This window comes from Bos indicus x Bos taurus, chromosome 12 (assembly GCF_003369695.1).
Source record: "Bos indicus x Bos taurus breed Angus x Brahman F1 hybrid chromosome 12, Bos_hybrid_MaternalHap_v2.0, whole genome shotgun sequence".
NCBI classification, from domain to species: domain Eukaryota; kingdom Metazoa; phylum Chordata; class Mammalia; order Artiodactyla; family Bovidae; genus Bos; species Bos indicus x Bos taurus.
In genome coordinates, this window is record NC_040087.1 from 58462824 (window position 1) to 58477642 (window position 14819).

The window sequence follows — 14819 nt, forward strand, 5'->3', positions numbered from 1 at the left end:
CAGTCCATTCTGAAGGAGATCAGCCCCGGGATTTCTTTGGAGGGAATGATGCTGAAGCTGAAACTCCAGTACTTTGGCCACCTCATGCGAAGAGTCGACTCACTGGAAAAGACTCTGATGCTGGGAGGGATTGGGGGCAGGAGGAGAAGGGGACGACAGAGGATGAGATGGCTGGATGGCATCACTGACTTGATGGACGTGAGTCTCAGTGAACTCCGGGAGTTGGTGATGGACGGGGAGGCCTGGTGTGCTGCGATTCATGGGGTCGCAAAGAGTCAGACATGACTGAGCGACTGATCTGATCTGATCTGATCATTTATGATGACCGAAGAATCAATTTTTTAAAAAGAAACACCAATACAGTATACTAATGCATATATATGGAATTTAGAAAGATGGTAACAATAACCCTGTATACGAGACAGCAAAAGAGACACTGATGTATAGAACAGGAGAGAGGGAGAGGGTGGGATGATTTGGGAGAATGGCATTGAAATACATATAATATCATATATGAAATGAGTTGCCAGTCCAGGTTTGATGCATGATACTGGATGCTTGGGGCTGGTGCACTGGGACAACCCAGAGGGATGGTATGGGGAGGGAGGAGGGAGGAGGGTTCAGGATGGGGAACACATGTATACCTGTGGTGAATTCATTTCGATATTTGGCAAAACCAACACAATATTGTAAAGTTTAAAAATAAAATAAAATTTAAAAAAATAAAAAAAAGAAGCTTCCTTTTAAGTAAAAATCAAACAATTTCTCAACACTGTAATACTTTATGCCCTGTGTGGTAACAAATTAAAAAACATGGGCATTATTATTTTTATTGAATGCAAGTAAAAAGAAATAAAATTGAACAAAAGAAGTGTTAAAATGACTTATCACATCAAGATCATTTATAAATATGGTTGTTAATGTCAAATACTCAATTTTATACTTTTCTGTATATCAAAACATGCAAAATTATACAGTCACTTAGGAAGAGAGTTTGATGGTTTCTTATAAAACCAAACCATATAAATATGATTATCTCTCTCTCTCTCTCTCTCTCTCTCTCTCTCCAGCGAAGAGTTGACTCATTGGAAAAGACTCTGATGCTGGAAGGGATTGGGGGCAAGAGTAGAAGGGGACGACAGAGGATGAGACGGCTGGATGGCATCACTGACTCGATGGATGTGAGTCTCAGTGAACTCCGGGAGTTGGTGATGGACAGGAAGGCCTGGGTTGCTGCAATTCATGGAGTCGCAAAGAGTCGGACATGACTGAGCGACTGATCTGATCTGATATCTCCAGCAATATATTGCTGGATCCTGTTCTCTTACAATAGGATCCAGCAATAATGCTTCTTGGTATTTTCCCAAACAAGTCTGAAATTTATGTCTCTACAAATACCTGTACACTGTTGTTTAAAGAAACTTTGTTTATTATTGACAAAACCTGTTAGCAATCAAGTGGTCCTTCAGTAAATAAACTAAAATACATCCAAACAAAGGAAAGCAATAAGTCAACCATGAACTTCCTGATGTTCAAGCTGGTTTTAGAAAAGGAAGAGGAACCAGAGATCAAATTGCCAACATCTGCTGGATCATCTTGAAAAGCAAGAGTTCCAGAAAAACATCTATTTCTGCTTTATTGACTATGCCAAAGCCTTTGACTGTGTGGATCACAAGAAACTGTGGAAAATTCTGAAAGAGATGGGAATACCAGAACACCTGACCTGCCTCTTGAGAAACCTGTATGCAGGTCAGGAGGCAACAGTTAGAACTGGACATGGAACAACAGACTGGCTCCAAATAGGAAAAGGAGTATGTCAAGGCTGTATATTATCACCCTGCTTATTTAACTTATATGCAGAGTACCTCATGGGAAACGCTGGACTGGAAGAAATACAAGCTGGAATCAAGATTGCCAGGAGAAATATCAATAACCTCAGATATGCAGATGACACCACCCTTATGGCAGAAAGTGAAGAGGAACTAAAAAGCCTCTTGATGAAAGTGAAAGTGGAGAGTGAAAAAGTTGGCTTAAAGCTCAACATTCAGAAAACTAAGATCATGGGATCTGGTCCCGTCACTTCATGGGAAATAGATGGGGAAACAGTGGAAACAGTGTCAGACTTTATTTTTCTGGGCTCCAAAATCACTGCAGATGGTGACTGCAGCCATGAGATTAAAAGACGCTTACTCCTTGGAAGGAAAGTTATGACCAACCTGGATAGCATATTCAAAAGCAGAGACATTACTTTGCCAACAAAGGTTCGTCTAGTCAAGGCTATGGTTTTTCCTGGGGTCATGGATAGATGTGAGAGTTGGACTGTGAAGAAGGCTGAGCGCCAAAGAATTGATGCTTTTGAACTGTGGTGTTGGAGAAGACTCTTGAGAGTCCCTTGGACTGCAAGGAGATCCAACCAGTCCACTCTGAAGGAGATCAGCCCTGGGATTTCTTTGGAGGGAATGATGCTGAAGCTGAAACTCCAGTACTTTGGCCACCTCATGTGAAGAGTTGACTCATTGGAAAAGACTCTGATGCTGGGAGGGATTGGGGGCAGGAGGAGAAGAGGACGACAGAGGATGAGATGGCTGGATGGCATCACTGACTCGATGGACGTGCGTCTGAGTGAACTCCGGGAGTTGGTGATGGACAGGGAGGCCTGGCGTGCTTCGATTCAGGGAGTTGCAAAGAGTCGGACATGACTGAGCGACTGAACTGAACTGAACTGAATAAGAAATGAGCTACCAAGCCATGAGAGAACATGGAGAAACCTTAACTGCATATTACCAAGTGAATGAGGGTAATTTGAAAAGTTTAATACTGTATAATTCCAACTATATGATGTTCTAGAAAAGGTCAAATTTGGAGACAGTAAAAGGATCAGAGTTTATTTTACCTTGGAGGGGATGGGATGAAAAGATGGAGCACAAAGGGTGTTGGGGCAGTGAAAATATTTTGTATGATACTACAGTGATGGAAGTGTTTCCTCAGTGGCTCAGCTGTAAAGAATCCGCCTGCAATGCAGGAGACATGGGTTCAATCCCTGGGTTGGGAAGATCCCCTGGAGGAATGCATGGCAACCCACTCCAATATTCCTGCTGGGAAAATCCAATGGACAGAGGAGTCTGGCAGGCTATGATCCATGGGGTCACAAAGAGTCGAACATGACTGAAGTGACTGACCACCATTACCACATAATGATGGATGCATGTCATTATGCATTTATCCAAATCCATAAAATATACAATAATCCTAAGTAAACCATGGACTTTGGGTGATTATGATGTTTCAGGTTTGCATCATCAGTTCAGTTCAGTTCAGTTCAGTTGCTCAGTTGTGTCCGACTCTTTGCGACCCCATAAACTGCAGCACATCAGGCCTCCCTGTCCATCACCAACTCCCGGAGTCCACCCAAACCCATGTTCATTGAGTCAGTGATGCCATCCAATCATCTTATCCTCTGTTGTCCCCTTCTCCTCCTGCCCTCAATCTTTCCCAGCATCAGAGTCTTTTCAAATGAGCTCTTAGCATCAGGTGGCCAAAGTATTGGAGTTTCAACCCATCCATTGACAGTAAATACCAGAATGATAGTAAATGTACCTTCTGGTGTGAGATGTTAAATAATATGGTGAGCCCTGTGTGTGTGTGTGTTGGGGGGGTGGGGGTGGGGGTGGGTAGGAAATTAATGAGTAATCTTTGTACCTTCCTTTCAATTTTCCTTTGACCCTAAGACTACTCTAAAAATAGTCTTTGATTTTTTTTTTAATGTGTTGCCAGACTTAAATAAACATAGAGTGAAATAATGAAATAAAAGGCCCCAATTTGTGTGTGTGTGTGTGTGTGTGTGTGTGACTGAGTAAAAGATTTTGGGGTAGGAAACTAGAAACGACAACAACAAATGATGCTGTTGCTTAAGTTAAATGAAGAATGAAAAAGAGAGACAACATGGAAAAATATTACTGAAGTGAAATTCAGATAATTACTTTAAAAAGAGGAAGTACACAAAATAGAATGTAAAACAGTGGCATTATTTTAGAAACAACTTACTTTGTTATATTTATAATGTGTACTTTAAAAAATAGCCATTAAATTGAATACTGGCCATGTTAATATTTTTGTTAAAATATTTTATAAATTTGGAAGTTTCTAAGTTTATTCTTCCTCATTTATGAGATATAATAAATCTTGGTCTTGATAAAGACCAAGCAATTAAACAGCTGCTTGTACTGAAAATTCCACTCCACCATTTATCAAATGTGCAACATTTAACATGGTACTTAATTTCTGATGTTTATCATGAATGAGGATAACAATTGTATTTATTTTATAATGTTATTAAATTTAAAAGATTCATGGAGTTAATACATACTAAGTATATAAAACAGGATCTGATGTATACATGAAATAAATGCTGATTATGATAAGGAAGATACAGAAATCAATTATGATTTGAGTTTTGATTTTTTAAGAATATTCACAATAGAAGAAATCCCCATCTAGCCAGACCAAATATAGATATTTATATGAGGTGTTTAATGTCACCTAACCTTACAAGAATCTGACAGTATTTTCTTCATCCTGCAAAGTCATGTTCTTGAAGATCTAGATATAGGGAACTCGGAACACTTTCTTAATTCAGTATTATATTGATGAGGATTCCATAGGGCTTCCATTATTTTAATATCATACTGATTTATAGGTAGACAGAAAAAATTGGAATTGTCATCACTATTTTGGGAATTACATCATCACCTATCTATATATCTATATCTATATATATATATGTAAAGAAAACCTTTGTTTTATTTGTTTCTTAATAGTCAAGCTTTAATATGAAAATACCAGCAAGAAATATCATTTAATTTTGATGTCTTAGATATGACTTATGACTAAAGCTCTAAGGAGGAGAGCCTATCTTCAGTGATGAATTATGCCCCAGTATGGATATACTCTGAAAAAATGTTATTTTCTCAAACTTTCAGTTATTCAGTCTCTTCAGATGAACTCAGATAAATTTCATTTTATCTTACCATAAATTACTCTCAAGTGCTTTCATGCATGCTAAGTTGCTTCAGTAGTATTTGACTCTTAGTAACCCTATGGGCTGTAGCCCACCAGGCTCCTCCTCTGTCCATGAGATTCTCCATGCAAGAAAACTAGAGTGTGTTACCATGCCCTCCTCCAGGGGATCTTTCTGACCCAAGAATTAAACTCATGTCTCCTGCATTGCAGGTGGATTCTTTATCTGCTGAGCCACCTGGGAAGTCCCTCTCAAGAGTGAAACTGAAAGTGAAGTTGCTCAGCCATGTCTATAGCCCATGGACTATAGCCCAGCAGGCTCCTTCATCCATGGAATTTTCTAAGCAAGAGTACTGGAGTGGTTTGCCATTTCCTTCTCCAGAGGATCTTCCCAACCCAGGGATTAAACCCCGGTCTCCCACATTGTGGGCAGATGCTTTACTGTCTGAGCCACCAGGGAATCCCAGTGGGTCTCAAGAGTGAGTGATACATAAATGAGGTCACTCTATACTTGCTCAATAGATTGATATCATATGGCTATTGCAGAGACATAACTTTTTCATGGGGTATAATTGTCCCTGCATCATTTAGTGCTAAGTGTTATACATGAAAATGTCCAACTAGTTAGTCTCATACTCTAAAACTATTCCTCTATCTCAGAATCCAATATAATGAAATGTTTGTTTGGCTCAATTCACTAGCTATCATCTTGGTTTCCATTTTATACCGAAATCTAAATGAGTTGCACTAAATTAGACTAATTAAGTTAATCACTCAAGCAGTACTATTAATTTCTGTTTGATCAATAGTATGTTCAGTTATTATATGTCTTTTTTTCTATAGCTTTGAAGGAGTTTGTAAATGCTTGTATCACATATTTAGAGATTTTCTTTTGGATGTTTGAGCTATGTAAATATAATGGATCACCATTATTATTATAAGTTAGAATAGTAAAATGTTGCTTACAGTAAACCATGCAACAAATGGTGGAACTCATTTGTATTGTTAACACTTCATTAGAGTTCCAGTGAAGAGATGACTCACCTAATTTTGATATGTAATAGTTATGTGGGAATGAGGTAAATATGTTCATCATGAAAAGTCATTTATGTAGTGTTAAAATTTAGTTTTCACCTTCTCAATAAGATTGACTCTGATACGTCAGTGTTATATATATGTCTTCCATCATGCTTCCTCTGTTATTTTCTCAGTTCCACTGTTTTAATTGTTGAGAACCTACTAAATGCTTCGGATTGCACTTCAGATTTATTCTTTAGTGGCTCAACAAGTTTATTGCTTAAAAAATGAAAATGGAAGCAATTTATCTAGAAAATTAAATCACTGACACATGAGTCTCTTTTTCTTCCTACCCTTTTAAACTGACTGTTTGAATCAGTGTGACTTCTATGCCATAGAAAATAATACCTCACTTATGTTGAGATTTTTCCTATAATGTCAAATATTTAGAACAGCTAAAAGCATGAAAGCAAAAACTTATGCCATTCAATCATGTGCAGAAAAATTATATAATTTCCTTAAAGAAAGCCCTTCAGGATGCCATTTAGAACCTATGCGTGCTAATTTTAGACATTATTTTGATGTGATTTTTTTTTTTTAGCTGCTATTTGAGTTTGTGGCACTTTAGAAGCAACAAATTAGAAGTCTTTCTGTGTGTGTGTGTGTGTGTGTGTGTGTGTGTGTGCTTGTGTGTATAGTTGTGAGGGGCACAAGTTAGGAAATGTATTAAATTATCACTCAGAGCAGAAGAAATCACAGGTACAGCATTTGTGTGGGCCGGAGTGACATTGGTAAGGGTGATATGAAAAGGTAGATATAGACAATTTTGAAGTTAAAGTCAACAGATATTGATAATGAAGTTCCTGAGTCATACAGTGAAAGTTAAAATTATATTCAGTACATGGCATTTAAAAGGCGAGAACATGGAAAATCTATTTTGGAAAGATTTCCACTAACATGGTAAAATGAAGGTCACATTAAATATTTAATTTTAAAGACTAGGTCTCTACTTTGGGAAAAGGATTAGTACATTATCTGACCATCATGAGAAAAGAGGATTTCCATATAATAAAACAATATCCTAATAATGAGCTCCTGAAACACAGCCACTGTGGCGGTTAATTTTACTGTCAACTTGACTGGATCCCAGGGTGTGCAGATATTTGACTAAACATGATTTCTGAGTATGTCTGGAAGGGTGTTTCTGGATGAAATTAGCATTTGCATGACTGGACTCAGTAAAGCTGTTTACCTTCTACAATGTAGCCAGCACCATGCAATCTGTGGTAGGCCTCCTCAACAGAACAAAAAGGTACAGAAAGGAAGAATCTGGCCCTTTTTTTTTTTAACCTCTTTGCTTGAGCTGGGACATTTATCTGCTGTCCTGTTGACTCCCATTTATCAAGATTTTGGACTCAGTTTGAATTATACCACTGACTTTCCTGGGTACCCAGCTTCAGATGATAATCATGGGACTTGTCAGTCTCCATAATTCTGTGAACCAGTTTCTCATAATAGATCCCTTCATGTATCTATACACACACATGTATGTGTATATATATAAAATCTATCTATACATCTATGCATCTATATTTGTATGTATCTATGTATCTATCTTTTATTAGTTCTATTTCTCTAGAGAAGTCAGACTAATACAGCCGCTTTCCCTCAAGTGAAGTTACGTTTTTTTTATTTTACTACTGATTCAGTAAATCCTAATGGTAGGATTCTACAGAAAGCTCACTGATGTGGAATGATTACAAGAATGACTGGAGAAAATTCTTAACAGCTACCCTGAAGCAGGGTACAAATTATAGACAGAGAGATTATTGGCTACAAAGTGAAATAGCAGTTGTAGAATCAGACTGAAGAAAGGGATCCAGAATTGGAGGCTAACGTAATAATCTATATAGGGAATAATGAAGGCAAAAATTAACTGGTATCTCTAGTAGCAAAAAATAACTGGTAATCAAATTTGAATTGACTATAAGATCTAATTAGTTTAAAACTGTTTTTGAAACATTTACTACTATAAAAATAAATTACATAATGTAGGTTGCTCTGTTACATATACATTTGAGATGCTGAGTGATATATTCTATAAGTATTTGAAAGTTATAAAATTCATAATGAATATAGCAACATGAGGCTATTGGATTTTCAAAACATCAAATTACCAAAAAATTAGAAGTCAATGACCACTCTAGGCCCAGTACCATGTAGAGCAATGTGAAAGAATATACAAATAAATATGGAATATTGCTTTCATACATAGAATTCAGAAACACACACATAAATTTGGCTGAAACAAAGTTATATCAAAACAATAAGAGACAATAAAGAGTCAACATTTCTGGGAAATGATTTCTATGGCTTCAAAGATGATCTTTGTGCCAAAACTACTAAATACATGTTTGCATACAAACCTGCCTTCTAAACCCCAACTTTCCATTGCCAGTTCGTACTGGCATTACATCAAACTCGGTTACACTAGACTCCAGTATTCTAGGATGAATTCATTAGTTCCTCTTTAATGGTGTTCCTTTTCTATTCATTATTTCTGCTAAAGAAATTTTTTTTCACAGACTAGAAATACTAAAGTTACCTTTAGTTCAAGCATTTTGTTCCTGTTTCCCATATTCAATCCACTGCTAAATTCTGTTAATTTTCTTATTAGTACATTAAAAAAAATTCTCTGCCTTTCTCTTCTAAAGTTGCCTCTGTTAATATCTTGGTTCAGGTATTCATCATCTGCTTTATCTGTTGCAGTATCTATCCAATTAATCTCCAGGCCACTGGATTCTAATCTTTTTAATCTGTTTTTCACACTGTCATCTGAATTATCTTCACAAAAACAGGTAACATTCTGTCATTTTCCTTTTCAAAAACCTTCTGTGTGCCTCATTATATACAAAATACAGTCAAATAATTTAGCATAGCATTCAAAGATCTCAATTACTGGAATCTAAATTACCTTTCCATTTTCATCACTTGAAACCAAATTATGTTTCCATTTTTATTACTTCATCACTTGCATCATTTCTTTCTGGAATGCATGAGTTAATCATACCAGTCTACTCATTACCCTTCAAATATATCTTAAATTATCTGTTCTCTGAAGTGCCTCCTTTTCACATGATTAATCTTGGACAGATATGACCTCAAACTCATTTATTTTAACTAAAGTAGCAAGCAAAATTTGTCTTTAAGAAATTTAAATTTTAAAGAAAAAAAAAAAGAAATCATGGATTACAGAACTTGTAAAACAAGACTTTCTATCAGCAAACCTGGGGATTTATGTCTGTGGACACACCCAATAAGGATATTTTTTTTAATTTATCCAAGTAAAATGCACATATAGAATAAGTGCACAAGTCAAAACAATAAAGCTTAATGAATTTGCTCTTGTAAAAATATCCATGTAAACAGAAACCAGGTAAAAAAATAGAACACAGACCACAACCAGGAGCTCTCTGCCTCCATCCAAGACCACCGTCCACCAAAGATAACCACTAACCTAACTGTTTATGTAAGGTGGCAATTCTATGCATGTTTTGTTCTCTCTTTCTCTCACTGTTACTTTAATACATAAAATTATACAGCCTAGTCTCCTGTGACTGTTTTAGTTTGCTTGACATTTTATTTGTGAAGCTCACTCATGTTATCGCATGTAACTGCAGTTTCTTGTATGGTTTATCCATTCATTGAATGAATATGTGGTAGGGTAGTTATGCATTCCAATATAGAGGGATATTTATGTTGTTTCCAATAGTCGGCTATTGTTAATAGTTCTTTAAGGTCTTATCTATATTTGGAGAACTTTGGGATAGATTTCTACTTGGTGCATACTATGGAGAAGAACAGCTGGCTCAAGGGTTTAGTGTATTTAAATTTAGAAGGTCAGCAAAACTGTTTGCCAAAGTGCTTATACCAATTTGCAACCCAAAAAGAATATATGAGTTTGGTTTGTTCCCCATATCCACTGTTACAGGACCTTTTAGTCTTTCTTATGTATGTCAGTTTTAGGTTTCAATTTTAGGTTTTTCTTTTCCCAGGTCACTAATGAAGTTGAGCATGCTTTCTAATGTTTATTGGCCATTTAGATATACTGTGTTGTGAAGGACTTGTTTGAGTCTTTCCCTCATTTTTTTTTTTTTTCTTATGTACGGTGATATTTTCCTTATTTATTTAGAAGAGGTTTCCACATATATATTTAGAATTCTTTAAATATTATGAAATCTTCACTGGATTTATGTGTTAGAAATGTCTTCTCCCACAACATGGGTTGCCTTTTCACTTTTGTACAGGTAATTTTTGATGAAAAGATGGTTTTACCATTAATGCAGTAAACTTTATTATTTTTCCTTCAATTACTAACTTTGTAGCACTGTAAAAATATCTTCTTAGTCAATAATTTTAGATATTCTTAACTGCTACCTTCTGGAACCTTTATTATTTCACTTTTCATATCTAAATGTACAATCCATCTGAACTTGTTTTTTGTCTATGGAAGGAGAGATCAAAATTCATACCTTTAAATAGATAGCCAGTTGAGAAAACCTCATTGATCAAAAACATATCCTTTGTCCATTGTACTGCAATATTGACATGGTCACAAATTATTTTACTGCAAATTTGTGAATGTTTTTGAGCTCTGTTTTCTGTTGCAGTGACACAGAAGAATTAAAAGTCTATTTGATTTGGAAATCATGTTAGATGTATTATACGTGCGAAAAAGTTCTAGGCAAATATTTAGAATTAAGTGTTAAATATTTCTTTGGTAAGCCATTCATTTTGTCTGATTGATAGAATCATCTTTCTAGCTCTTTATATATTATATTTAATACCTAGACATTCATTTGATTCCTTATTCCATAAATTCCCTCAACTAAATTACCTCTCCCTTTATTCACTAATATATTCTACTCTAGTTTGATCAGTAGTTTTGTTCAACATGATTGCTCGACTCTAATTGTCAGTGACTATTCTCAAATAATTCTGAACTCAAAGTTTGGTCTCACTAATTCTGTGTTATCTAAGTCTACCAATTCAAGTTGATTGCTATCTGCAAACAGGACTTAAAATGCTTTTCTCTTGGGAAGACTGCTGCAGAAAACGACACCTGTAATCTTCTTAATTGTTAAGTGATAAAATGTCTCTTGTTTGTATGTCACACTAAAGGTCAAAAAGCATATGTGCTCAACATGCTCTCTAATTTTCACCTAGAATGCTTCTTTAATATCTTACCCGTTTCCTCTTCCTTCTGTGATATAAATACCACTAACTAAACCACCTGTTTAAAAAAACAAATTTCAAATTTGTTGAGATGTAACTGACATATTGTGTAAAATTAACGTATGATTTTACATAGGTATGTATTGCAAAATGATTACAAAAATACAGTTACTTGACATGTCCAACATCTCACACAGTTTCGTGTGTGTCCGTACGATGAGAAATTTTAAGATCTATTTTCTTAGCAACTTTCAAATGTACAGCACAGGAGTGTTATGCCATATGTCACAACCCCAGAACTTACTCATCTATCACTAACTTGCTCATCTGTCACTGGAAATGTATACCCCTTGAGTACTTTCTACCATTTCCCTCACTCACACCCCATATCCCTTGCAACTGCCAATCTGCTGTGTGTTCTGTTCCTGTATTTGTTTTTTTGTCCCACATATAATTGAGATCGTATAATAGTATTTGTTTTTCTCTCCCTGACACACTTCACTTAGCACAATACACCCAAAGTTTCATATATGTTGCTATAAATAGCAGGATTTCTATCAGTTCAGTTCAGTTCAGTTCGGTCGCTCAGTTGTGTCCGACTCTTTGTGACCCCATCAACTGCAGCACGCCGGGCCTCCCTCTCCATCACCAACTCACAGAGCCTACCAAAACTTATGTCCATTGAGTTGGTGATGCCATCCAACCACCTCATCCTCTGTCATCCCTTTTTCCTCTCCCCTTCAACCTTTCCCAGGGTCTTTTCAAATGAGTCAGTTCTTTGCATCAGGTGGCCAAAGTATAGGAATTTCAGCTTCAGCATCAGGATTGAACATTGAACATTCCAATGTTCATTCCAATGAACATTCAGGATTGATGTCCTTTAGGATGGACTGGTTGGATCTCCTTGCACTCCAAGGGATTCTCAAGAGTCTCCTCCAACACCATAGTTCAAAAGCATCAATTCTTCGGTGCTCAGCTTTTTTTATAGTCCAACACTCACATCCATACATGACTACTGGAAAAACCATAGCCTTGACTAGATGGACTTTTTTGGCAATGTCTCTGCTTTTCGATATGCTGTCTTGGTTGGTCATAACTTTTCTTCCAAGGAGTAAGCATCTTTTAATTTCATGGCTGTAATCACCATCTGCAGTGATTTTGCAGCTCCAAAAAATAAAGTCTGCTATTGTTTCCATTGTTTCTCCATCTATTTGCCATGAAGTGATGGGACTGGATGCCACGATCTTTGTTTTCTGAATGTTGAGCTTTAAGCCAACATTTTCACTCTTCTCTTTCACTTTCATCAAGAGGCCTTTTAGTTCCTCTTCACTTTCTGCCATAAGGGTGGTGTTATCTGCATATCTGAGGTTATTGATATTTCTCCCAGCAATCTTGATTCCAGCTTGTGCTTCTTCCAGCCCAGCGTTTCTCATGATGTACTCTGCATATAAGTTAAATAAGCAGGGTGACAATATACAGCCTTGGCCTACTCCTTTTCCTATTTAGCACAAATGAATCTTTTTTATGTATTATCCAGCTTAATATTTAAAAATGAGAAACAGAAGTTCTTTGCCTTCTGAGATTTATGCCAAGGAATGTTACCCATATTACGATTCTATTTTATAGATTGCAGATAATACTTCTTGATACCTACTGTCTACTACTAAATCTAGAATATAATGACAATTTAAGATATTTATAGGTTTTCTATTAGCTGACTCTGCCACTGAAGATAAGCTTTTTGAGGCTCATATGAAACCACTTCATTTCATGTCAATTTCTTCTAAAGAGCTCAGTATTCATAGACTTATCCCAATGCTACTCAAATCTTTTATATTTCTAGATACTCTTTATGGGCAGCCAAACTTCAAACACTGGGATTTAAGTATCTCTTTTAATCTAGTTTAAAGCATCTGCTACCAGTATCAGTTCAGTTCAGTTGCTCAGTCGTGTCCGACTCTTTGCAACCCCATGGACTGTGGCATGCCAGGCCTCCCTGTCCATTACCAACTCCTGGAGTTTACTCAAACTCATGTCCATTGAGTCGGTGATGCCATCCAACTATCTCATCCTCTGTCATCCCCTTCTTCTCCTGCCTTCAATCTTTCCTAGTCAGGGTCTTTTCAAATGAGTCAGTTCTTTGCATCAGGTGGTCAAAGTGTTGGAGTTTCAGCTTCAGCATTGGTCCTTCCAATGAATATTCAGCACTAATTTCCTTTAGGATGGATTGCTGGATCTCCTTGCTTGTCCAAGGGACTCTCAAGAGTCTTCTCCAACACCACAGCTCAAAAGCATCAATTCTTTGGTTCTCAGCTTTCTTTATAATCCAACTCTCACATCCATAGATGACTACTGGAAAAACCAGTAGATTATAGCTGAACAATCTGTAAGATGTAGCATCTACTGTCTCCCATAAAACACTAGAGAATTTGAAGCATCTGCACCTAAAGTTACAGCAAACATTGTAAAAGCTCAACTTCTAGTTAGATTAACATAAAAACTTATACCTTAGGCCTTTACCTCAGTTTCTGTTACTGAGACATCATGCCAGGATTTCATCAAAAAATTATTGGGCATATCAAAAGCCAGGAGAAAGCCAAATAGAAAATAGAAAATCTTGAAAGAATTCAGATGAATTAAGATATTTTATGTGGTATATCAGATCCAGTTTTGACAAATAAAGATAAACTAGAGAGAAATTAAATTGTACCTTAATTATTGAATATGTGTTCCAAATTTTTAGTATTTTTTCTACCCAAATTTTCATCTTTTACAATCTAGTGTAAGAGGTACATGGATACACATTTTAGTAAGAATGCACAACACATTTCTAGAATACTTCAGTACACCACAAAAAATATAAGGAGGTTATTTGAATGATTGTGCTATGATATAATAAAGATCATCAAAAACTTTTACTCACAGTCAGATGTCCAAATTCCATCATTCTAAAAGGTTTCAAGGAGTCCTGTTCTCTGAAAGAAACACAATAGAAAGGTGACCAGCCTTCAGCTGCAACAGAAAGTCATTGAAGAATTGAGGTCAGAGAGATGATAGGGTTCCCTTTGCTCTTACAAGGTATTCTCAAAGGAATTTGTATTTGTCCTTTCCAAGGGCAGCATAGAGCAGTTTATAGGATTAAAAAATTGTCCCATAGGAAAAGAATTTCTCAAAAGTAAAATCAACATTTAGTATCAACAGAAATTCAAGAGAAGCCTTTCATTATAACTCTGAACACCATTGTCAATTCTATACCTTATGCATGAATATTCATAAAGCCAGCAGTATTTTATTCAAGTGAATCTAAAAGCAAATTAATTATGCTTAAAGTTAGTTAAATGTTATTAACAATACCAGACACAAACTTTTGAAAATGTATTCTTTTAAAATTAAAAAAGGCCCTACAATTCAATCAAGGCTCTTGTACCTCTTATTCTTTAAATTATCTTTTTATTTATTTATTTTTTTGTACCTCTTAAAAACACCAGTAACTATTTTATTTTGTTGTGTGTTAATGAGAAGGACTAAGAAACAGAAATAAAGTCAGGACT